Raw genomic sequence first — 24,001 nt, forward strand, 5'->3', positions numbered from 1 at the left:
TCAAAGTTATGAGAAAGATTTTTTTAAATGGTCATTGTTGACTCTATGGAGTTAAATTTCATTAGAGTAGTGGAAATAGAAGCTTTGAATGTTAGACTAAGCTAAGAAAAGAATGGATAGAAAAGAAGTAGAAACATTTATTTTAGATAACTTATTTATGGAGGTTAGCAAATAAAAGAGGAAATAGAAATGAGACAGTAGCAGGACACTAGAAGAATAAAGAGAAGAAATCTTCCTTAGTGTTAAAAAAAAAAAAAAAAAAAGACTAGCATGTTTGTAGGCAGCTAGAAAAGTCAATGATAAGAGAGAAATTTAAGATAAAGGTAAGAGACAGAGATGGAGACAGGATGAATGATCCTGGAGGAGATAAGAGTATGTGAGATGAAAGGTACAAGATAAGCCTTAATGAGGAATGAGACTAGTGTTAAATGTATAACTTGCAAAATCCATTTCATCAAGATGCCCATGTATACGTATGTATATACAAATATATATATGCACATAGATGCATGTATATGTTTGGTATTGCTCACAACACATAATTCCTTGAGAAATGAAATTGTTTTTAGAGAATCAGAATGGAAAATATCATTCACACCCAGAGAGAATAACTATGGAGATGACTGAATGTGAATAGAAGCATGGTATTCTCACCTTTTTTGTTTGCTTGCTTTTTCTTTCTCATAGTTTTCTCCCTTTTGGTCTGATTTTCTTGCACATTACAAATATGGAAATATGTTTAAAAGGATTGCACATATTTAACCTATATCAGAGTTCTTGCTGTCTTAGAGAGGGGAAAGAAAAGGGAGGGAAGGAGAAAAATTTGGAACACAAATGAATGTTGAAAATTATCTACATATATATTTGGAAAAATAAAATACTATTGAGAAAAAAGAGAGAGAATCAAAACCAGAAAATATCTTAAAGATCATTTAGTCTAACTCTGATTTTATTTATAAAGAAGATGTTAAAAAGTTTTTCTCTAACCCCATAAGCAGTATGGTATCCATTGTCTCCATCCATTGGCCTTGATCTTAAAATTGTCTCAATTTGAATAGTCAACTTCTTCACACATTATTGCTGGCCTGAAAAAAAGCCATTTTTTAACACCTAACACCTTCTTTATATATGAAGAAAATGAAATTCATGGAGATGAGTCATTTGCCTAGGGTTACCCAGATAATAAGAAAGTGAGACAGCACTCCTATTCAGATCTTCTAATCCTCTCTCCACTCACACCATGCTGCTTTTCTACCTTCACAATCCAAAACTTTGCCTTTCATTGAATATAATATGACTTCACACAATATGTTTTAATAATATAGTTTTTAAAAATTAAATTTTGTCAAATTTCACTATGAAATGGCATTCTAAGAATTCTTTAAAAGAAATCTGCTCGTGTTACTACTGGGATTATATCCCAAAGAGATTATAAAGAAGGGAAAGGGACCTATATGTGCACGAATGTTTGTGGCAGCCCTTTTTGTAGTGGCTAGAAACTGGAAACTGAATGGATGTCCATCAGTTGGAGAATGGCTGAATAAATTGTGGTATATGAAAATTATGGAATATTACTGTTCTGTAAGAAATGACCAACAGGATGATTTCAGAAAGGCCTGGAGAGACTTACACGAACTGATGCTAAGTGAAATGAGCAGGACCAGGAGATCATTATATACTTCAACAACAATACTAGATGATGACCAGTCCTGATGGATCAGGCCATCCTCAGCAACGAGATCAACCAAATCATTTCTAATGGAGCAGTAATGAACTGAACTAGCTATACCCAGAAAAAGAACTCTGGGAGATGACTAAAAACCATTACATTGAATTCCCAGTCCCTATATTTATGCACACCTGCATCTTTGATTTCCTTCACAAGCTAATTGTACAATAATTCAGAGTCTGATTCTTTTTGTACAGCAAAATAATGTTTTGGTCATGTATACTTATTGTGTATCTAAGTTATATTTTAATATATTTAACATCTACTGGTCATCCTGCCATTTAGGGGAGGGGGTGGGGGGGGGGTAAGAGGTGAAAAATTGGAATAAGAGGTTTGGCAATTGTTAATGCTGTAAAGTTACCCATGTATATATCCTGTAAATTAAAGGCTATTAAATTAAAAAAAAAATAAAAGAAATCTGCTCAACAGGGTTAGGAATGAGGTACCTTTTGATCTAAATGGGAATAGCTAGTCAATATAAATTTATCATTCATAGGTCATGGATGTTGCCCTAGATGATCACAGTTTTGCCTGATTCAGAAACACATGCTGCCTAAGAGAGTTGGGGATTGATGGAAAGCAACAGGAGTTGAAGGTTTGTGTTGCCTTAAAAAAAATGAAATGAAACACAGATATGTGAGATACAAAGTGAGAAGACAAAACTTAGATAGGATCAGCTTCAATCACTCATGTGAAGCAAACATGCATTAAACTTGTGAGTGTATTTGTCTCATTTGTCACAGAATTCTCACTTTACATATGAAAAAATATGAAATCACAATAGAATAGGAAAAAGGACTAGGCCTCTGATTTCATTGGTATAAGGAGCTCTCAGGTGAGAAAAATCCCTGGGTAGGATGGAAAGGTTAAATAATTTAGTTAAGCTCATACTTAAAAACAAATTCCTCCTGATCAAAACATTATCTATCCATGAACATATACATACAAATATACATGTATGATATAAAAGTGTGTGTGTATGTGTGTGTGTAACCCACACTTCAAAGGCCATTTACTTGGGAACTTTCCTCACTAGTAGAAATTGATTATTCAACTTTCCCTGCTTAAGGACAGATTTTGTAAGAGTTTGGGATTCTCCTCAGATCCCTGAAGAGATACTCTAGGACAGAGAAGAGCCAGCTACCTATTTACATTCCTAGCCCCAGGTTTCTTTACCAGACACTTTGGGGACTAAAATGAGGTGATATTTGTAAAGCATTTAGCACAGTGCCTGGTACATGCTTTACAAATATCACCTCATTTTAGTCATTATTACTATCATCATTATCATCATTACTATTAATTATTTTCCTTTTGGGTGAAATCAGTAACCGTCTCTGTCTTTGTGTTTTTGTCTCTGTTTCTGATTGTCTGTCTGTCTGTCTGTCTGTCTGCTGAGTTGAAATATCTCATGCCCAAAAGGAGAGTTCATTTACTCTGTAATGAGCTGAAGAAAGGGACATAAAGTGTTGATTCCTTTAAATATTAGCAGCTTCATCCCAGAGTCTTTTTTGCCTTTTAGGTAATAGAAGAGTCTAGAACCAGTTTTCTCTCTCAAAGCTGAAAGACAGAAGATCTCTACTCTTTTAAACCCTCACCAACTCTGTTCCTCAGGCAGACATGGAATATTAAGTGATCAATCTCCATTAATGAGTTGTTTTTTGTTGTTCAGTTGTTTTTTTGTAGACCCTATTTGGAGTTTTCTGGGAAAGATACTAGAGTGGTTTGCTATTTCCTTCTCTAGCTCATTTTGCAGATTAATTTAAAAAACTGAGGGAAACAGGTTTAAGTAACTTGCTCAGGGTCACATACCTAGTAAGTATCTGAGGTTATATTTGAACTCAGGTCTTCCTGACAGCAAGCCTGGCACTCCTAGCTACCCCAGTGAGGACAGTACTATGCAAAATGGGCTTGAGATATGAGTTGTATATGTTTGTGTGTGTGTATATGTTTAAATGCATGTCAAAATAAGTTTTTTCTATGCCCATTAGTGATCTGGTATGGGGCTAACATCTCCTGATATTTCTCCCCAAAATGGGTGAAACTGAATTCTATCTCACTCTTCTGATGAGGATTAATTTTCCCTAAAAGGAATCAAAGTGAGAGATCTGATTGGCCACTATTTCCCTGACACTACTTTTTTTCTTTTTTTTTAAAAAAATTATTAAATATTTTCCCATTAATAATAGCCTTTTATTTCTAAAATATACACAAATGTTTAACATGTAATGGATTACTTGCCATCTAGGGGAGGGGATGGGGGGAAGGAGGAGAAAATCTGAAACACAAGGCTATGCAAGGGTCAATGTTGTCAAATTATCCATGCATATGTTTTGAAAATAAAAAATTTTATTAAAAAACCAAAATATATAAAAGATAGCTTTCAACATTCACTCCTGCAAAACCCTGTGCTCCAGGATTTTTCTCCCTCTCTTCTCCTCATCTTCCTCCACTAGAAATCAATATATGTTAAACATGTACAATTCTTCTATATGTATTTCTACATTTACCATGCTGCACAAGAAAAATCAAATCAAAAAGAGAAAAAATGAGAAAAAAAAGCAAACAAACAACAATAAAAAGGTGAAAATACTATATTGTGATCCACATTCAGTTCTCATAGTCCTCTTTCTGGATGCAGATCCATCACAAGCCTGATATCACTATATAAGAGTTTAAAAAGAAAGACAAAATGACCAGTCAAAAGACACATATGAAAAATAGAGGAACTGATAGATATCTCTGGTATTCTATTCATTCCTCACCAAGGGAGATTTCTTCAAGAAGCTAAAGAGTCATAAGTCTGGGTACCATTTCCTCTAGTTCTGGTTAATGGATTAAAATTATACCTATTTGCTCCCTCTTAAATATTGCTGGTCTAAAAAGCATGATTTTCTTTTAAAACTAAAGCTGTTTTCTATGATAGCTAGCACTTAGTTTGGTTCCTTCTCACCAAAAGCTAGTCATATAAAACCATCATAAATAGTCAATAGTGAGTAAATCCATTATCCAAGGAAAAAAGAAATCAGAGAAGTTATACATATTAGAATATGCCAGAAAAATACATGAGTGAAAGAGCTCTTTAAATGGGAGCAAGATGAGATCTCAGCTCAATCTAGAGAGGCCCTGATCGCATTCAAATGGGAATTTCCCAGTCTTGAGAGAGACAAATAAAAATCAGGGAGTTGAGGAGCCAGCTACTCTACATATTCGAAGCTTCTAAAGTCTTTCTCTCCCTCCATGTTTCTAGAGTCAGTTCTGATCAGGCTATGAAATCATATTTGACTCTTTTGAAAACAAAATGTCTCTTTTCTTCAAAATTTTTTCTCCCCCCACCTCCTTCCTGCTTTGCTCCATGTAGGTTCACAGCTTTGCATCGACATTATCTCTACCAATCTGGAGTCATACTTAAGTACCAACATGCAAAACTCACTTTGCTGCTTTGCACAAAATGACTTGAAATTTAGCAATTTTCTGATTATATTTTTGGGCAAGCATTATGTTTCTTCATCTATAAAATGAAGCTGTTGTATCAAATTTGCTCAAAGATCCCTCTCAACTAATCCTAGGTAAATCAGCATAAGAGAAGGAAAAATCTTATGAAAGATATAAAAAATTCAAATAGTCACCAGAGGTTCATTAGTAGCTGCCACAGTCTACCTCTAGGAGCCAGAATAGCTTAGAGGAGTGATCCAGCAATAGATTGGCATCTGAGACAAGTCCTCCAAGCAGGGAAGTGGCTTGTTCAGTTAGATGAGATTGGATGGGAACAGAAAGGCTTCAAGGAGCTGAGCTAATGAATGAAGGCTTGTGTTAAAGCATAGGAGACAGAACAGAAGAATCTGAGAGACATTTCAAAGGTTATGGTGACTGGTTTATTGTAGAGGAATAAAGGGTAAAGGGAAGTCTGGTATGAGGGGTATTAATAAGGGGAATTTTTATTGTGGTCCCTCTGGTCAATACTTCTGTATAATCCTGAAAGGAGGAGATACCACATAGACAAGAAAAACTGGTATCTTGCTGCCATGCTTTCAATTTTTTTTATTAACATGTTTACATCGTTATATCACAATCATTATTCTGTATACTCCATGTTGCCCCTACATCTTACCAGAAACTCCTTTTAATAAAGAAAAGAATTAAAACAAAAATCCTTATCTAAGCAATTCTATTACATTATCATCTGAACCCTGGATTCAGGATTGGTTATATCATTCGTTTTTAGATTCAGTTGTATTCGGCAACAACAAGATTATAAGATGATGAATTCTGATGGACGTGTCTCTTTCCAACAATGAGATGATTCAGTCCAGTTCCAATGATCTTGTGATGAAAAGAACCATCTACACCCAGAGAGAGAACTGTGGGAACTGAGTGTGAACCACAACACCGCATTTTCACTATTTTTGTTGTTGTTTGCTGGCATTTTGTTTTCTTTCTCATTTTTTCCCTTTTTGATCTGATTTTTCTTGTGCAGCAAGAGAATTGTATAAATATGTATACACATATATACATACATACTTATATACTGGATTACCTGCCATTTAGAGGAGGGGGTGAGAGGAAGGAAAAATTTGGAACACAAGGTTATATTGGGTTAATATTGAAAAGTTATCTATGCATATGTTTTGAAAATAAAAAAAATTGAAAAATAAAATAAAATGGTCTGTGCATCTAAAAAAAGATTTAGTTTTATTTTAATGCTGCTTTTATTGACATTATTGTAGACATTGTGTGAAATGGGCAGTATCACAGTGTGGATAGAGAGCTGATTTTGGAGTCAAGAAGACCTGGATTAAGTCTCACCTTTGATATATACTATCTATAATAACCCCGGACAAGTCATTTATCTTTATAGCAAACCAGGCAACTCCAAGATTACAAATGGCAAAATAGATGCAAATCTGCATGGGTAGAAGAGCTCCTATTGGACCCACCCCCAAAAAAGTAATTTTTTTATTGTCCTGGTTCTGTAACTTCACTCTAAAGTCAATTAATCAATAAGTATTTATTAAGTACTATGGTAGGACCCTGGAATACAAATGCAAAATACATAGAATCCTTCTCCTCTATCATGTCTCATATCTCAACCTTACCAAAATAAAGCATTCAGTAAAATAAAAATGAGAAGAAACACTTCCTATGGCACCATCACAAACTTGAAGGGAGAGAAGGAAAAGGCAAAACTAGCTTCCTCTGTCCTACTTTAAAAGTTCCCTGACATCTTCTGCTAACTGAATAAATAAATTGTTGTAAGTTCTTAGCTCTGCTTGTACTTTTTTGGTACCTTTCTGCTTTATTATTAGTTTTGTTGCTGTTCTATTATGGCTCTCAACTTGGTTCCTCAATCCTATGGCTTCCTTGACACAAAACCATTGAGTTTCATTATGTAGATGTACCCTATTGGCTCTGGTAGTATAGATGATTTTGACTTAAATCTTGTTGACACCTTCATCCTGGATAAAACCTAGCTTGATGTTGTTCAGTTGGTTCAATAGCCCAAATCCCTCACTCTCAGATTCCTGAGCTAGCTTTGGTTTCTGAGCTCCAAGGTCTTTGGGCATCTTGGTGAAATCCTAGGCCATGTACCCTTGGAACTGCCAGTTGTCACAATCTAAGACAAGTGAAGCCTTTTTAAATCCAGAAGAAACAACAATTCAGGCCTCACAACTGGATTTAGAGCTTGAAGGAATCTTGATACTTAATTTAACATATCCATAATTTTCTGACATGACATCTTACACTTGGACAGAGTCTGATTCCCCTATATTACATTCATCTTTTTGTTCATAATTCCTGGAGATTTGCAAGGGTTAATGTTGAAAAATTATCCAAGCAAATGTTTTGAAAATAAAAAAATTCAAAATCCTGGAGATTCTCTGTTTATGACCAAGGACTAACCTCTGCCATTGACCGTCTATCTGATTTTGCTATGACCCTAACTACCTGATATCAAAGTTTTCTATATTTTTTGTCACCTGATACTGAGATACCCCACCCCAGGGGACAACCAACCTATCATGAAATATTTCCAATGTCCAATTGGTGTTTCATTTTAGGGCTTTTGAGGATATTAGAAATTTGTATTTTTTACTTTGCTTTCATGGTTACTCTAAACATTTTAAGAATTAAAGATGAAAAGGGATATTAAACTGTGCATATTCTTTGATCCTGTTGTGTCTCTACTGAGTCTGTATTCCAAAGAGATCACAAAAAAGGGAAAAGAATCCACAAGCACAAAAATGTTTGTGGCAGCCCTTTTAGTATTGGCAAGAAACTGGAAATGGAGTGGATACCCATCAGTTGGAGAATGGCTGAATAAATTATGGTATATGAATGTTATGGAATATTATAGTTCCATAAAGAAACAGTCAGCAGGATAATTTCAGAAAAGCCTGAAGAGACTTACATGAACTGATGCTAAGTGAAGTGAGCAGAATCAGGAGATCATTGTATCTGGCAACAACAAAATTATGTGATGATCAACTCTGATGGACTTGGCTCTTTCAACAATTATGTGATTTAGACCATTTCCAATAGACTTTTGATGGAGAGAGCCATTTGCATTCAAAAAAAAGGTCTATGGGGATGAAACGTAGAGCATAATATATAGTATTTTCACTTTTTTGTTGCTTGTTTTTTTTCTTTCTCATTTTTTTCCTTTTTGATCTGATTTTTATTATATAGCACAATATGGAAATATGTTTAAAAGAGTTGCACATGTTTAGTATATTGGATTACTTACATATAGGGAAGGGAGGTAGGAGGAAGAGAGGGAGAAAAATTTGGAGCACAAGGTTTTGCTAGGGTGAATGTTGAAAACTATCTTTGTATGTATTTTAAAAATAAAAAGCTATTATTTAAAAAAAGAATTAAAGGTGAACATTTAAAAGTGAGGAGACAAAACTAAGCCTTTTGATTCTGAGTTTGGCATTTTATAAACTAGTTCCACCCCCACTCCCTGTCTTTCTTCTCTTTTCTTTGTCTCCCTCTCTCTATTATCTATTTCCCTCAATCCTCTGTCTCTCTCTCTCCCTCCCTCCTTCTTGATCTCTCTGTCTTTCTTTGTGTCTCTCTCCAAACAATGCTGACTTAAAGCATTTTCACTATAAATTAGGACATCTCTACCCCCTCCTCCCCGCCAAAGTTTAGGCAAAATATTTGGACTTAAAACATGATCTGCTGACATTAATGACTAAAAGATAGAAGTTGGCTCAAACTTCATGAGGAATCAAGGGTAATTCCACAAAAATCTTCAAATATCATGTTGTTAAAGTATTTATCTTTAGAAATATTGGACAAGGAAAGAGTTAGGTTATTTGTCTTCACACCCTGGCTTTATCAGGCAACTTCTTGTGTTGATTTTGAACAAATCTACTTCTCTGGTCATCATTTCTTTATGTTCTCCAATGTGTGTGCTAGTTTTACCATTCTATGAATCCTCGGTTTTCTCCATGAAATTTTTGCTTTTATCTGAGAGAACTAAGCTACAGGCTTCCAATACTGAATGCACTTAGCATTTTCCTAACTTTAGTGTATTACATGGGTCATTTTTCATATTCATGAGTTGAGGAACCAACATAGCCCGGTCACTCCTGATTAGGGCTTTCTAGGTCATACAGATGGCAGGTGGAGAGGAGGGCAAGTGAGTTAACAGCGTAGAGAAGGGGGCTCTAAATGTCACTAGTTTGACACATGCAAAGCAGACAGTAAATCCCAGAAGCAGCACAAACACCATGCTTTAGAAGAGGAGAAAACATTTGGTAGGAAAATGAAATTTCTAAGCTTCTAAGGGCATCTTCCAAAACAAGGCAGCAAGTGTGTTCAAATCATCAAATGAAAGAGAAATGTCATGAAATGGAAAGAGCTTAACACACATGGTGTTTGCTTTAATAAAGGATTGAGCCATATGGCATGTTTCTGGATTTCTCAAATCACACAGCCCCATTCAATAATGGGTTTCCAAAGGGAATTACAGAATTTCCTTTCCCAGATACCTTTTCACTGTCACCTTATCCTTGATTGCTTGAAGCTATAGGTGCTCAAAATAGCTGGAGATAAGTCAAGAGACCTGGAGTTATATAGTCACTAGCTCCCAAGGACATTTCTAGATTACTGAGATTATCCCCCCTCTATCTCATATGCATTATTTTTTGGTTACTTTCCCCCTTCAAGACTATATTTGATAACAAGGTAGGTGATTTAAATGATATATTATTCAAAATTCAGGAGTTGGTTATAGGGCAAAATTGATACCTAACAGAGATAGAATATGACACTAACAAATAACTTAGTTTATATTTTTGGTAGCAATAATTGTTTTTCTTTAGCTTCAGATAATAATGTTTTTCATATTTAAAGGTGAAAAAAGACTATATATTTATTTTTTATTATAGTTTTTCATTTACAAGATATATGCATGGGTAATTTTTCAGCACTGACCCTTGCAAAACCTTCTATTCCAACTTTTCCCCTCCTTCCCCCCACTCATTCCCCTACATGGCAGGTAGACCAATACATGTTAAATATGTTAAAGTATATGTTAAATACAATATATGTATACATGTCTATACAGTTATTTTGCTGCACAAGAAGAATTGGACTTTGAAATAAGGTAAGATTAACCTGAAAAGGAAATCAAAAATTCAAGTGGATAAAAAAACAGAGGATTTGGAAATGCTATATAGTGGTTCACACTCATTTCCCATAGTTCTTTCGCTGGGTGTAGCTGCTTCTATTCATTATTGAACAAATGGAACTGATTTGGTTCATCTCATTGATAAAGAGAGCCAAGTTCATCAGAATTGATCATCATATAGTACTGTTGTTGAAGTAAATAATGATCTCCTGGGCCTGCTCATTTCACTCAGCATCAGTTTATGTAAATATCTCCAGACCTTTCTGAAATCATCCTGTTGGTCATTTCTTACAGAACAATAATATTCCATAACATCCATATACCATATCTTATTCTTTTTTTTTAATTTAATAGCCTTTTATTTACAGGTTATATGCATGGGTAACTTTACAGCATTAACAATTGCCAAACCTCTTGTTCTAATTTTTCACCTCTTACCCCCACCCCCCCTAGATGGCAGGATGACCAGTAGATGTTAAATACATTAAAATGTAAATTAGATACACAATAAGTATACATGACCAAAACATTATTTTGCTGTACAAAAAGAATCAGACTCTGAAATATTGTACAATTACCTTGTGAAGGAAATCAAAAATGCAGGTGTGCATAAATATAGGGATTGGGAATTCAATGTGATGGTTTTTAGTCATCTCCCAGAGTTCTTTCTCTGGGAGTAGCTGGTTCAGTTCATTACTGCTCCATTGGAAATGATTTGGTTTATCTCGTTGAGGATGGCCAGGTCCATCAGAACTGGTCATCATATAGTATTGTTGTTGAAGTATATAATGATCTCCTGGTCCTGCTCATTTCACTCAGCATCAGTTTATGTAAGTATCTCCAGACCTTTCTGAAATCATCCTGTTGGTCATTTCTTACAGAACAATAATATTCCATAACATCCATATACCATATCTTATTCTTTTTTAAAAAATTTAATAGCCTTTTATTTACAGGTTATATACATGGGTAACTTTACAGCATTAACAATTGCCAAACCTCTTGTTCTAATTTTTCACCTCTTACCCCCCACCCCCTCCCCTAGATGGCAGGATGACCAGTAGATGTTAAATACATTAAAATATAAATTAGATACACAATAAGTATACATGACCAAAACTTTATTTTGCTGAACAAAAAGAATCAGACTCTGAAATATTGTACAATTAGCTTGTGAAAGAAATCAAAAATGCAGGTGTGCATAAATATAGGGATTGGGAATTCAATGTGATGGTTTTTACTCATCTCCCAGAGTTCTTTCTCTGGGCGTAGCTGGTTCAGTTCATTACTGCTCCATTGGAAATGATTTGGTTGATCTCCTTGCTGAGGATGGCCAGGTCCATCAGAACTGGTCATCATATAGTATTGTTGTTGAAGTATATAATGATCTCCTGGTCCTGCTCATTTCACTCAGCATCAGTTCGTGTAAGTCTCTCCAGGCCTTTCTGAAGTCATCCTGTTGGTCATTTCTTACAGAACAATAATATTCCATAACATCCATGTACCATATCTTATTCAACCATTCTCCAATTGATGGGCATCCATTCAATTTCCAGTTTCTAACCACTACACAAAGGCCTGCCACAGACATTTTTGCACATACAGGTCCCTTTCCCTTCTTTAAGATCTCTTTGGGATATAAACACTGCTGGATCAAAAAGTATGCACAGTTTGATAACTAATAAAGACTATATTTAATATTAATTTCATTTTTAAAGTATTCTATTGATACTTTTTAATGTGTTTTGGAAAAAATCATCCTTATCAGTTTCCAATAGCCTCAAGTTCTATAAAAACTTTTCCTTGTCCAGTTGGGTCCAATTCTTTGTGATCCCATCTTGGATTTTTTTGGCAAAGATACTTCTCCATTTTATTTTACAGATGAGGAACCAAGGCAAACAACATTAAGTGACTTGCCCAGACTCACTCAACAAATAAGCCAGATTTGAACCAGACCTGACTCCAGGTCTGACAGTCTCTCCACTGTATCACCTAGCTGCCTTTTTCTTACTACAAAAGAAAAGCAGTTTTTCAAAACCAATTTACCAGTCAAGTTGCCTTTGAAAATGTCTGCAAATACCTGCAGATTATCATTTCTCTACTGAAGAGGAATGAAGCATTCCATCATTTGCCCTTTGGAAGCAATATTGGTTACTGTTTATAAAATGCTGCCTTTTAGTGTTTTCATTTACATTATTATAGGCATTGTATCAATCAGTCTTGATACTGCTTTCTTGTTCTATATCAGTCCATGCAAGTGTTTCTTTGAACATTACATATTTCTTTTCAAGCAGATTTCTTCCCTTTACAAATAATGGATAAGAGTAATGCTGTACAGGACGAATACAGAGAGGATTGGCAAGACTTACATGAATTGATGCTGAGCGAAATGAGCAGAACCAGGAAATCATTATATACCTCAACAACGATACTGTATGAGGATGTATTCTGATGGAAGTGGATTTCTTCAACAAAGACAAGATCTAACTTAATTTCAATTGATCAAGGATGGACAGAAGCAGCTACACCCAAAGAAAGAACATTAGGAAATGAATGTAAACTGCTTGCATTTTTGTTCTTCTTCCCGGGTTATTTATACCTTCTAAATCCAATTCTCCCTGAGCAACAAGAAAACTGTTCAGTTCTGCACACATATATTGTATCCAAGATCTACTATAATCTATTTAACATGTATAGAACTGCTTGCCATCTTGGGGAAAGGGTGGAGGGAGGGAAGGGAAAAATCAGAACAGAAGTGAGTGCAAGGGATAATGTTGTAAAAAATTACCCTGGTATGGGTTCTGTCAATAAAAAAGTTATTTAATTAAAAAAAAAGAGTAATGCTGTATGATTTGCTTCTCTAGGGATGACCCTGAATCCCATTTTCCCTTCCAAATGGCTACTCTTATCTTTAGGTCCTTATTTCTCAGTTTGTCAAGTAGAAATATTGAGCTTTATTTTAGCTGCTGATATGATGATTATAAGTACTAAGAGAAATTGCATACTAAAAATTTAGAAAGCTACTGTGCAGATCATTAGCCCAATCCCTTCATTTTGGGGATATTTAGGTGGTGCAATGGATAGATCACTGGGTCTGGAGTTAGGAAGATTCATCTTCCTCAGTTCAAATCTGGCCTCAGACACTTAACTGAGCATGTCACTTAATCTGTTTACCTCAATTTTCTTGTCTACAAAATGAGGTGGAGAAGGAAATGGCAAGTTACTCCAGTTTATCTGCCAAGAATACTCCAAAAAGGATCACAAAGGGGTGGGTATGACTGAAAACAAACTTTATTTTACAGATGAGAAGTTAAGAGGTCCATAGGGGACCATAATCCTCAGCATTAGAAATCAAGTAATGATACCCAGCTTCCTTCTGTTGCATCTCATAATGAATGCAGAAGATTTTGAGAACTATGGTTTAGTGGAAAGATCACTGAATCAGGAGTTAGGAGAAATAAGTTCCAGTCTCAGCACAAACACTATTTAACTGCATGATCTTAGGTAAATCATTTAACCTATTTAGCACATTGTAAAACATATGTATTTTCTTGGAATATTCATTGAGCAGTATTTTTTGGGTGCTTAGACAATCATGACAGGTATATTACATGTGATAAAAGGGAGAATTCACAAACCAATATTCTCAGAGAGTGCCTTTTTGTTTCACATGTGTGTTTTTTCTTCTCCAAAAAGAAGATGAGCTCTTCTGGGATAGAGACCACCTCTCCTACTTCTCATCACAGTTTAATGGAAAGTTGTGGACTTTGAAATCTGGAAAACTTTGTTAGAATCCTGGCTCCTACTCCATCCATGTGACCATGGGCAAGATATTTAACCACTCTGAGGTATAATGCTTCTTCTCTTTTAAAAAATTATTTCATTGATGCTTTTTGTTTTTACATAATTTTCAAATATGCCCACCATCCTCACATTCACTCAATGATTCTTCTTAAACAATAACAAAAACCAGTTAAGTCAAAGCAATTGAAATAGCAGCTGGGTCTAATATATGCAACATTTCCCCATGTTTCTGAGAAAAGGAAAGAGGACCTTTTCCCTCATTTCTCAGCTCTGATCCAAGACCAATCATTTCAATTGTGCAGCTTCTGATTTTGTTGTTGTTTTTTTTTTCCTCTGTTTACATTACTGAGGTCATTGTGAATATTATTTTCTTGAACTCAGTATCTTTTAAGAGACATGTACTTAAAAACAATAGCAACTAAAGCCAGAAGGGGTATATAATGCATATAAATTAGAAGAATTGGCCCTTTTTAATTGAAATGAAATCTTTTCTCATCTCACTCACAGAGATTTATATTTAGCAAACCAGAAGATACTTGATTTGCATTATTTATGTGCTATTAAATCCTGTGTGTGTGTGTGTGTGTGTGTGTGTGTGTGTGTGTAGATGGGAATAGGAGAAAAGTCATTAAGATAAAGCCTAGGACTGATGAGTTACTAGTCTCAGCAATTTCTTCCCTCCGGTTCCTTTAACAGGACAGGAGAAGCTAAAATGACACTTTTGGAAAAGACCTTTCTGTTTTAAAACCTTATTTCAAAACTGCTTATTATCAGTGTTCTGTCTAAGAGCTTGCTCTCAGCTCCAGCAGTTAGAAGAGCATTTTACAAAGTTTCCACGTCAGCAAATCCCTCCAGCTTCCTTCTGGTCTGTGGCTTTCTTTCTCTGGCTCTGTTCTTAGGAACACGCTAAAGATTTGACATCGAAAGGAATACTTTCTCACTGATTTCCTGTGTTAGCCTGGGGCAGTGCCACAGCTCAAGGAGAGAGGCTGAAAGCATAGCTCTGATTCTGTGGGCAGGACATGCAAGCTGATGATTCTGCTTATCATGTTCTTCCCCCTCTTCTGCATGGAAGCACAGGACAAAATACCAAAGATAAAAGGCTTCACATTAATATCAAACCAGTGGAAACCAAAGAGATCTTTTGACCATATGGTTAGTTTCCCAACTACAATTTTGGTTCAGTTGTTGACCTTTTTGTGGGTACATTTTATAAACTCAAGCCAAGTTTCTGACTCCTATGGGTTATTTCCCAAATTCTATAGCTCTGGAGGACTACAGAGATGTGAAATCTTGGTTTCCAAGGATGGGAAGAAGCAGCTAATTCAAGACCCAGTCTCTAGGGCCTTGAAACATTGAGAATTGTCATCCACTCCCAATTCCTAGATAGTAAACATTTCACTACAATTCACATCCTTTTTCATATCAGAGTGTAAACCACTGAACTTAAAGGTCAAAGACCTAGGCTTAATTCAAATAAATATTTAGGAATCACCTATAGTACTCAACTCTCAGCTTTACCCCTTCTGTATTATTTGATGTTAAGCAAGCTTCTTCATTTTTTTTTGGATTTTTAAAAATAAAATTTTATTATTTCCCCAATTACATATGAAAACAATTTTAACATTGATTTAAAAAATGTTTTAAACAATTTTTTGAACATGCATATCCTTTGATCCAGCAGTGTTACTACTGGGCTTATATCCCAGAGATTTTAAAGGAAGGAAAGGGACCCACATGTGCAAAATCCTTTTTTGTAGTGGCAAGAAACCAAAAACTGAGTGGATGACCATCGGATGGAGAATGGCTGAATAAGTTATGATATATGAGTGTTATGGAATATTAATATTCTGTAAGAAACAATCAGGAAGATGATTTCAGAGATATAGGGAGAGACTTACATGAACTGATGCTGAGTGAAATGAGCAGAACCAGGAGGAGATCATTTACACTTCAACAACAATACTATATGAGGTTCAATTCTGATGGATGTGGCTCTTTTCAACAATGCGATGATTCAGACCAATTCCAACGATCTTGTGATGAAGAGAGCCATCTACACCCAGAGAGAAAACTGTGGGAACTGAGTGTGGATCACAACATCACATTTTCACTCTTTTTTTGTTTGCTTGCTTTTTGTTTTCTTTCTCATTTTTTCCCTTTTTGACTTGATTTCTCTTGTACAGCAAGATAATTGTATAAATATCTTTATATATATATATATATATTAGATTTAACATATAGTGTTATCATGTTTAACATAGATTACTTGCCATCTAGGAGAAGAGGTGAGGAAAAGGGGGAGAAATTGGAACACAAGGTTTTGCAAAGGTTAATGTTGAAAAATTATCTCTGTATATGTTTTGAAAATAAAAAGCTTTAATAAAAATTTTTTTTGAGTTCCAAATTCTCTCTCCTTTTTTTCTTCCCCTTTCCTTTCTGAGAAATAAAGCCTCTTAATTTTTTAAGCCTCAGTTTTCTTATCTGTAAAACAGGGATAGTATTGGCCATGGTCTATGAAGAATTAATGCTTCCTAATAGCCTTAGTGACATTTGATAACCTCATGAATTTCTTTTTAAAAAATATTATTAATATGTAGAATTGTGATTTAGGAAGCAAAAGTCCCTGCTTCAGTGGGACAAACTGTGATTCCAAGGCTGTTTTCTGAATAATAATGACTCGTGTTTCTATGGGTTTTATTTTTTTTAATCATTATTAATAACTTTTTTTTGAGCTCCAAATTCTCTTTCTCCCTGCAGCCCCTCTTTCAGCCACTGAAAATCAAGCCATATACATGTGAGATCATGCAAAATATATTTCCATATTATAGGCTTTAAAGTTTTTAAAGAACTTTCTTTAAAATTCCATGAGTATTAGACTCATTTTACAGTCGGAAGATCTGAAAAGTTAAGTATCTTGCCTAGAGACATAACAAAGACTTGGCTCTGTGATTGGAAGTTCAGTTTTCAGTCCTCCACACTGAGCTTCCTCCCACTTTGGTGCTTGCTGGGGACTTGTTAGGACCTTAGTTCATCTAGTGGGTTATTCAGTAGTTGTAATAATATTATTCCCCCTTCACTGATGGTAGTTTTTAATGAATTCTGTAAATAGGCAAATCCTCATTAATTTCCAATATAAAAAAAGATTCCAATAGTCACATACTTTCCCCTCCAAAACTCACCCATTCCCAGAACTCTTTAAATACTTCTGAGAATGAATCAGAACTTGTAGGGAATTTAGAATCATTCATCCACCCCCTTCATTTTATAGATTAACAAACTAGATCTGGTCAAGTAATGTGCCCACAGCTGGGATGAAAACTCAGATATGCTGTACCTAAGTTCAATGTGGTTTCCTCTGAGCTGGACTGGCTTTAATTATTCCACAAGACCAAGTTCCTTTATGCCTATGTAATGGGTAAAGGGGACAGGGAGGGAAATATTGGCCAACAAGGGCCTGGACTTCAGAGAATAGCTCAGATAGGGCTTTCTCAGTGAATTATACAGAACATATGTAATATTCCTTCTCTTGGTTTCAATCAAACCATGTGAAACTCTGGGGACTCAGTTTCTGGTCATGTGTGTCTGAGGGGGAAATAATACCATACGGTGATGATAAGTCAGATTGCCTAAGGAACTAGGATCAATGGCTCAATTAAGACTGAACTGAAATTGAGAGTGTATATAAGGAGTTCAATCAGAGAAACTCTCACTATCTTACAGAGAAGTTTTTAAGTGAGAAAGATTTTTATTTAAGGAGGGACATAAGGTACCTTTGTTTCTTTTGAGTTCATTCTTTCTTATTCATTGATGAATGAGTATCTGAATGTGGAATTGACCATCAAATGACCTTGTGAATTTTAAAAGATCAGAACTATCAGCTATCCCCTTACAATCAGAAATACCAGAATTAGTAGTAGCAGGGGCTGAGTCCCCAAGGATCAAGCTGAATGATGTAGTCCAAGAGAGGAATAGCACTTGAGCAGAAATACCGTGTCATGCAAGGGGTTAATCCAGTTGATAAAGGTAGCAAGTTGTCTATTAGTGATGTCACAATAAAAATAAAACTTGGTGGGAATACCTATCTGTGTGTACCTCATGTCCTACATGTGTTCCTCAGATCCTCTTTGTTTTAAACTGGAGTCTACTCATTGATTCATTGTTGGTGGAGTTGTGAACGAATCCAACCATTTTGGAGAGCAATTTGGAACTATGCTCAAAAAGTTATCAAACTGTGCATACCCTTTGATCCAGCAGTGTTACTACTGGGATTATATCCCAAAGAGATTATAAAGAAGGGAAAGGGACCTGTATGTGCACGAATGTTTGTGGCAGCCCTTTTTGTAGTGGCTAAAAACTGGAAACTGAATGGATGTCCATCAGTTGGAGAATGGCTGAATAAATTGTGGTATATGAAAATTATGGAATATTACTGTTCTGTAAGAAATGACCAACAGGATGATTTCAGAAAGGCCTGGAGAGACTTACACGAACTGATGCTGAGTGAAATGAGCAGGACCAGGAGATCATTATATACTTCAACAACAATACTAGATGATGACCAGTTCTGATGGATCAGGCCATCCTCAGCAACGAGATCAACCAAATCATTTCTAATGGAGCAGTAATGAACTGAAATATCTATGCCCAGAAAAAGAACTCTGGTAGATGACTAAAAACCATTACATTGAATTCCCAATCCCTATATTTATGCACATCTGCATTTTTGATTTCCTTCACAAGCTAATTGTACAATATTTCAGAGTCTTATTCTTTTTGTACAACAAAATAACGTTTTGGTCAGGTATACTTATTGTGTCTAAGTTATATTTTAATATATTTAACATCTACTGGTCATCCTGCCATTTAGGGGAGGGGGTGGGGGGTAAGAGGTGAAAAATTGGAACAAGAGGTTTGGCAATTGTTAATGCTGTAAAGTTACCCATGTATATATCCTGTAAATAAAAGGCTATTAAATTTAAAAAAATAAAATAAAATAAACTGGAGTCCACTTCCCAGAGACTGAGTGTGTACCACAGATGTGAGGGATTTTTGTAATCTTATTCTTGCTATACCTTTTCAGCATTTGTCTCTTATGTAAAAGCTAATTGATATCAGATAGTTGACCAATATTAGCAATAATAAACCAACAGGAGCTACTGAGGGAATGAATGTTAGAAACCGCAGCCTATCCAGCTTCCCTGTTAATATTACCCTGAGAGAAGAAGTAGACAACTGTTCTCTAGGTACCTGGCCAAACATTGTGAGAATTAGAGTGAACCCAAAAAAGGTATTATATATCTGCTTAAAAAAAAATTTGAGTGTGATCTCTAGGCTCAAGATATCTGTGGGCAATAAAGGGAGAGCCACTATCTATCAATTGACCATAACAGAGTTGGAGCTTTACAAAGGAACATGAGGCAGTGAATTTTTAAAATAGCTATTCCTGGAAGTGAGAAAGTCACAAATGTCTTGACATTCTTTGACTTTTTATTTTCAGAAAGGGGGAAAGGGTGTTGCTCTTTCCTACTTCCTATAGCATGGAAAATCAGATTTGGATGTTAGGGATCAGAGAAAAAGAATTACTGAAGAACATACTTCCTTGAGAACATTGTACACAGCAAAAAGCCAGATTATGTGATGATCAATTCTGATGGATGTGGCTTTTTTCAATAGCAAGGTGATTCAGGCCAGTTCCAATGGTTTTGTGGTGGAGAGAACCATCTGCACCCAGAGAGAAGACTGTGGGAACTGAGTGTGGATCATAACATAGTATTTTCATTCTTTTTGTTGTTTGCTTGCATTTTGTTTTCTTTCTCATTTTTTTTCTTTTTGATCTGATTTTTCTTGTCCAGCATGATAATTGTAGAAATATATATAGAAGAATTGCACATGTTTAATATATATTGGATTACTTGCCATCTAGGGAAGGGAAAAAATTTGGAACAAAAGGTTTTGCAAGGTGGATATTGAAAATTATCTATGCAGATGTTTTGAAAATAAAATGCTTTAATAAAAAAAAAAAAGAACATACTTCTTTGGTATGGTGTGGAAGGACATCTGATAGGAAGAGAATAAGAAGGAAAGAAAGAAGAAATGAAAGAAGATGGAAGGAAACAAGAAAGAAAGAAGGAAAGAAGAGAGAAAGAGAACAAAGGAAGAAAGAGGGAAGGAAAGAAAGAAAAAAAGGAAGAATCTAGGAAAGAAGGAAGAGAATGTACTCTGTAGGATTTCACTGATCAGGATTTTTAAAAATGAAAGAGTCCCTCCAGTCCATGGTTGTACCCTCAGAGAGGTTCATTTACCCAAGGAAATGACAGAGGAAATGAATCAGTGAATAAAGTACAGCTCAGTCACCCAACTCCACCCTTCCTCTGAAATCTCTGTCTGCAATCTCCAGGTCTTGAGCAAGTGCCTCCTTGCTGTCTGAGTATTTATTCACTAAACTAAAGACCAAACCCATCCATCAAAGAATCATAGAATTTTCTAGCTAGAAAGGCCATTAGAGATCATCAAGTCCAAACCCTTCATTAACAGATGAGGAGACTGAAACCCAAAGTTTTTTAATTTCTTAAATTGCCTTAGGGGCATATGGCCCTTGCTTCGTTTATGCCAGATTAGTTCCCAGTTTCCCTGTCTCTCTGGTCCCAGGACTTTTTCTGCAACACCATCATATTTTCTTGCATGGTCAAGAACTATGCTTTGTTCATCTTTGTGTCCCCCATAATGTCCAGCACTCAATGCAACATTTTAAAATATGACTAAGTCTACATGACTTTCCTGGGAATTGGCAATTAGCAGCTCCAAGAAAGCTTCAAATGAGGTATAGTTGCTGTAACATCTGTAGAACAAGATTAGATTAAAACTCCACTGCTTTCTTATGGAAACTGGAAAGGTAAAAATTATTATTTTTTTCACTTTTTTGTACTTTTAATTTAATTTACTAATCTTGAACTAAATGGATGCTCTGATTAATGCCAGGATCAAAATCCTAACAGGGAACAAGGAAATAAAGAAACAATGGCATTTTTGTGGTTTGAATGAAGAAGTGTAATCCCTAAAAGGGACCTAGAGGGAAAATTAATTCTCAATACTTCTATTATTACAAATTAACAATAACAATATCTATTTAGTGTCACATAGTTTATTGCTTTGGCAGACAATCATTATTAACCCCATTTTATAGAAAAAAAGTCAACAATAAAATCATTTAGATAGAAATCAAAGAACAGAATAAATAACAGCAACTAACATTTACATAGTTCTTTATTGCTTGGAAAGCACCTTATATAAATGATCTAATTTTATTCACAGAAGAACTCTGTGTGAGGAAGGTACTACAGACAATGAAGTTGAAGATGAGGAAAATGAATCACAGTGAGGTCAAGGGGATCAAGTAGGACTCAAAACTAAGACCCCTAAGTTCGCTGCCTTTTTAAATATGTGTATTAGGTTATAATGATGATATTTCTAATCAAAATACAAATAATTACTTTGGGGGGGGGAGTTAATTTGGAGTTTTGTACCATGTGTATGAGTATTTGTTAGGGATTTCAAGGCACTCATTATTTTTAAAATAGTTAAAATGAGAAATTAAAAAGAAACTGAGACTCAGGAGTTGTGACTTGTCTCAGAGCATTTGACAGTAAATAGCAGTTAGAGCTCCAGCCTTGGGAAAATAACTTCAAACTTCAACACTTCTTCCACTTATACTCACACTGCCTTTCATGAACAATTCATTTCAGCTGCACAAACACAATCCTAATTATTGAACTTTTTCCCTTTGCCTGATCAAACCAAAGCAGGTGACTGGATATCAGAGACCCCCAAATAAATCATTGATATTAGGAAGCACTGCTCCAAGTGTGTTCTGACTAGCCTCAGTGAAACAGGCTTTCTGGGGCTCAGAGAGGGGTTTCAGCCAGTACAATCAGATGTGCACAGGAGCATTGTGAGGTTCAGCTGAGATAATGGATGTAAAGTACTTTGTAAACTTTAAAGCCCTATAAAACTGCCTATTATTATAATTATTGTTATCATTGTTACTTACCTCTCTTTGCCTCAGTTTTCTCAGCTGTAAAATGACCTGGAAAAAGAAATGACAAGTCACTCCAGGATTTTTGCCAAGAAAACTCCAAATAAGGGTCACGAAGAGCCGGACAAGATGGAAAAATGACAAACAATAACTTTCTGAACCAGGTTTAGTGCTCCATCCACTGGACACCTAGCTGCCTAGTTCAGTTTATATTTACATCAATGAGGATGGACAGGGCAAGTACCGGATTAGCCCCTTTGGAGTGAGGGCTGCTGAATCTTTTCAGGATTGCTCATCCACTTTTACCTTCACCCATCTCTTCCCTGTATCTCCAAGAAGCTGTAGCATGCTCTGCAGTCACATCCTGGCAAAACTCTCTTGGCCAACTGGTTAAACCGGGTTACTGACAGGGCTCAAACCTGTTGGTGAGTTAGGGGAATATCTACCCCACTTATTGAAGACTTCCACTGGCAGAATGGGCTGATGAGAACAATTTGTTCCAATGACCACAAAGGAGGCTGAAGCTATGGGATGCTTAGAGCTTGGTTAGAACTTGCATTCTAGGACATTGTCAGTCATCCTGATTTTTGTGTTGCCACCGGACTTCAATTACTCTGAAAGAGTGACACAGATGATTTTGTGCAACCCTGTCTCACTTAAAGCCAATTCATGTGTGAATCAAAACATGATTCTGTCATGTTACTTATACTCTTCAAAAATGAAGGCAAATAATATTACTAATAGTAATTAATATTACTAATATCCTCCCTCCAGTCATCAGGTCTCATAGTGATGACTTCATTCTCTGAATTTCACTCTTGCTAAGCTCAAGTAGTGTTGAAAGAGCAATATAGAGACATGCTGTTAAATATTTAACACTGCTTCTGGAGATTGGGGAGGAATAGGGAGAAAATGTAATCACTCACACTTTTAATCTGCTTTATTTATTAATACTTTCTTAAGTCTAGAAAATTAACAAAGCATCAAACCAAAGCCTGTCAATTTCTGGGGTGTCAATTTTAAAAATTTTAATAATAACCTTTTATTTTCAAAATACATGCAAAGATAGCTTTCAACATTCATTCTTTTTTTTATTTTTTTATAATTTATTTTTTTTATAACTTTTTATTGACAGAACCCATGCCAGAGTAATTTTTTTACAATATTATCCCTTGCACTCACTTCTGTTCCGATTTTTCCCTCCCACCCTCCACCCCCTTCCCTAGATGGCAAGCAGTCCTATATATGTTGAATATGTCCTAGTATATCCTAGATACAATATATGTGTGCAGAACCAAATAGTTTTCTTGTTGCACAGGGAGAATTGGATTCAGAAGGTAGAAGTAACCCAGGAAGAAAAACAAAAATGCAAACAGTTTACATTCATTTCCCATTGTTTCTTCTTTGGGTGTAGCTGCTTCTGTCCATTATTGATCAATTGAAACTGAATTAGGTCTCTTTGTCAAAGAAATCCACTTCCATCAGATTACATCTTCATACAGTATCGTTGTTGACGTATATAATGATTTCTTGGTTCTGCTCATTTCACTTAGCATCAGTTCATGTAAGTCTCTCCAAGCCTCTCTGTATTCATCCTGCTGGTCATTTCTTTTTTTTTTTTTTTTTTTTTATTTAATAGCCTTTTATTTACAGGATATATACATAGGTAACTTTACAGCATTAACAATTGCCAAACCTCTTGTTCCAATTTTTCACCTCTTACCCCCACCCTCCCTAAATGTCAGGATGACCAGTAGATGTTAAAATATATTAAAATATAACTTAGATACACAAT

General features: G+C 35.5%; 1 long non-coding RNA gene across 1 annotated transcript in view; it reads left to right on the plus strand.

The window, feature by feature from the left end:
- The window catches only part of LOC116422243, a 55,133-nt gene that overhangs the window by 23,968 nt on the left and 7,164 nt on the right, over positions 1 to 24,001 (plus strand). Inside the window, exons 2-3 of the long non-coding RNA XR_004232805.1 lie at positions 2,226 to 2,324; positions 14,064 to 14,215. This is a non-coding gene — a long non-coding RNA (uncharacterized LOC116422243). The remainder of the gene's footprint in view (positions 1 to 2,225; positions 2,325 to 14,063; positions 14,216 to 24,001) is intronic.

The sequence above is a fragment of the Sarcophilus harrisii genome, chromosome 3 (assembly GCF_902635505.1).
Source record: "Sarcophilus harrisii chromosome 3, mSarHar1.11, whole genome shotgun sequence".
Classification (NCBI taxonomy): domain Eukaryota; kingdom Metazoa; phylum Chordata; class Mammalia; order Dasyuromorphia; family Dasyuridae; genus Sarcophilus; species Sarcophilus harrisii.